We start from the raw sequence: 3,478 nt of genomic DNA on the forward strand, positions 1-3,478 counted from the left end.
AAAAACTATTCTGGCCCAGTTCAATGGATTTGGGGACCTTATCAAAGATCAAATGTCTATAAATTTGGTAGTCTATCTCTGCACACTTGATTCTATTCCATTGGCCAGTACTTCTATCTTTGTGCCAATACCATGCTATTTTGACCACTGTGCCTTTATGGTAAACTTTAAAGTTAAGAAGTGACAATTCTTCCACTTCACTCTTCTTTTTTAGGACATCTTTAGCTTTTGAGGGTTTCTTTCCCTTCCATATAAATTTGATAACCAGCTTTCCCAAGTCTTCAAAGTAGGTTGTTGGGATTTTGATTGGTATTGCATTGAATTTGTAGATAAATTTGGGTAGAACTGACATCTTAATGACATTCAACCTTCCTACCCATGAGCAGAGAATGTCTTTCCATTATTTAGGTCATTTTAAATTTCTTTCAGCAATTTTTAATAATTTTCTGTGTATAAGTCCTTGACATCTCTGGTTAGGCTTATTCCTAGATACCTGATTCTCCTGGTCACTATTTTTTATTGGAATTTTTTCCTTAATTGTCATCTCAAATAGGTTATTGCTTGTGTATAGGAACATTACTGATTTTTATACATTAATCTTATATCCTTCCACTTTGCTGAAATTGTTTATTAGCTCAAGTAGCTTTGTGGAAGACTTCTCAGGGTTTTCTAAGTATAGGGCCATGTCCTCTACAAATAATGAAGTTTTACTTCTTCCTTTCCTATTTTGGATGCCTTTTATTTCTTTTTCCTGTTTAATCCCTACAGTTAGGACTTCTAATACAATGTTGAATAATAGTGGTGATAGTGGACATCCTTATCTCGTTTCCAATCTTAGAGGGAATGCTTTCAATTTTTCACCTTTAAGTATGAGGCTGGCTATGGGTTTTTCATACATGCCTTTTGTGATATTGAGAAAGTTTCCTTTGACAAGTTTCCTAACTTTTGAAGTGTTTGTCAATAAAGGATGTTGGATTTGTCAAATGGTTTTTAAGCAGCAATCAAGATGATCATGTGGTTTTCCCTTTCAACATGTTAATGTGCTGTATTATGTTGATTGATTTTCTTATGTTGAACCACCCTTGCATTCTTTGTATAAATCCAACTTGGTAATGATGTATAATTCTTTTAATGTGTTATTGGATTCAGTTTGCTAATATTTTGTTAAGAATTTTTGCATCTATATTCATTAGGGAGATTGGCCTGTAGTTTTCCCCTTTTGTAGTGTCTTTAACTGATTAAACTCAGTGGACATCCTTATCTTGTTCCTCTTCTTTTGGAGGAAAACTTTCAGCTTTTCAATGAAGACTATGATGTTAGCTATGCCCTGCGTAGGTTGAATCTGTTGTGTACCCCTAGAAAAGCCATGATCTTTAATCCTCATTCAGTATTCCTGGGTGGGATCTTTTTGATTGTTTCCATGGAGATGTGGCCTACCCAGTTATGAGTGGTAGCTTTTGATTATGTGGTTTCCATGGAGATGTGTCTCCACCCATTCCAGGTGGGATGGCTTACTGGAGCCCTTTAAGAGGGAACCATTTTGAAAAAAGCTTTAGAACCAGCAGAACCAACAGAGCCCACACAGCCAGAGACCTGTGGAGATGTGGAAGGAAGGTGCCCCCAGGGAAAACTATGTAATAAAGAGAGAAAGCTAGCAGACATCGCCGTGTGCCTTCCCACCTGAGAGGTCTGTCCAGAACACCGGGACCCAGCATATGCAAGCCATGTGACATTCCAGCTGACAGAGCTGCTCTGGATTGCACAGCCTTTCTTGAGTGACAGTAACCTCTTGTTGGCGCCTTAATTTGGACATTTTCATGGCCTTTGAACTGTAAACTGGCAACTTAATAAATTCCCATTTTTAAAAGCCATTCCATTTCTGGTATATTGCATTCTGGCACCCTACAAACTAAAACATACTCCCTTTTCATATTAAGGAAGTTTTATATATTTTAAAAGCCAGATGTTCAATTGGTAGACATTTAAGTTTTTATTTCCTTGGTATTATAAGTAGCACTGCAGTGAACATCCTGTACATATTGATTGCTCACTAATCATTCCCTTCAGGTTAATTCCTACAAGTATACTTGTTGGCCCAAAATGCAAATGTGGTTGTAATGTTGATAAGTATTGCCAAATTTCTCTGCTAGATTATTCTTGTCAATCACCTAACATTGAAACACCATTCCTTTGTTGAGGGAATTCCCCTGCCTTGTGGATCACTAAAATAGCTTTAATCGAGAGCTGTTTCTCACTATAAAAACTACAAATGTAAAGATGTTTGATTTGGTAGCCTGTCAGCATTAGGAATCAGGGATGTGATCTGGACTCTGCCAGTCAAATACACCGCATCAAAATCATGGGAAACACCAAGAACTCTTTCTAGAGATGAGGATTGCAGGAAAATTTACTTTGGAGGGAAGCAGAAGTTTTAATAGAATCCAGTATCCAATCTAGCCATGTATAAGCTGCAGTGATTAGTTCTTAATGAACTTATTGGTATCCTCACTGAAACGGTTCTGTACCTTGATGTTTTTCATTATTTTATTTATTAATTTATTTATTTTAAAATATTTTATTGACAAATCTTCACACACATAGAGTCCGTACACAATTAGTGGCTCACAATATCATCACATAGTTGTGTGAACTATACTATAGGCTATTTTGATTTCTTCTGTATTCACGTTTTTGTCCCTTTCCTATTGTAATGTTAATGCTTTTCTTGTTAATGATAAAGTTTTTGAAAATACTTAAATATTATTTCATATATCATATCTCATACCCATATCTCATATTTGTTGCAAACAATTTTCTCTGCTTAAATTTAGCTTTTTTTTGTTACATGTTATGGATTTTAACTCTTCTTTTGAATATCAAACTTTTCATGGAACTTGGAAAAATTTAAATCACCTGTAATCCAGGAACAAACAGCTGTTAACATTTTATTGGATTTCATTCTAATTTTTTTCTAGTTACATACCCATACATCTTACAAAATTGGAATTGCATTGTATCATTATTATGTATTGTTCTGAGCAATTATGAATTTTATTAAATATTCTTCAAAAATAAAATTTAAATTTTTCTCCTTTTAAATTTTTAGTCAAAGTAATACTTGCATATGTATATTTCATATATATATGTTTACTGAAGGATTTTTAATGAAAAAACAAGTCTCCTCTGTCCCACTACTCATCTATCCCACTTCTCAATGGCAGACATGTTTTAAAATATTTTTTTGCTCTATGGTGGGGGGGACCTGGCCTTAAGGCTAGGATGTTTTCCAAATACTAGACTGGCAGGGAGTGAAGGGTGCTTTACTGTGGAGTACCCCCATGTTTCCTAGCAGCGTTAATTCCTCCCCAGGAAATTTATTGAGTTATTTAGAAACCAGTCCTCCAGGTTTGGGGGAGTAAAATACTAAGCATAAACTATGGTGTCACACCTATGGTAGTCATGGTGGAGTATGGACAGG

The sequence above is a fragment of the Tamandua tetradactyla genome, chromosome 9 (genome assembly GCF_023851605.1).
Source record: "Tamandua tetradactyla isolate mTamTet1 chromosome 9, mTamTet1.pri, whole genome shotgun sequence".
Taxonomy (NCBI): domain Eukaryota; kingdom Metazoa; phylum Chordata; class Mammalia; order Pilosa; family Myrmecophagidae; genus Tamandua; species Tamandua tetradactyla.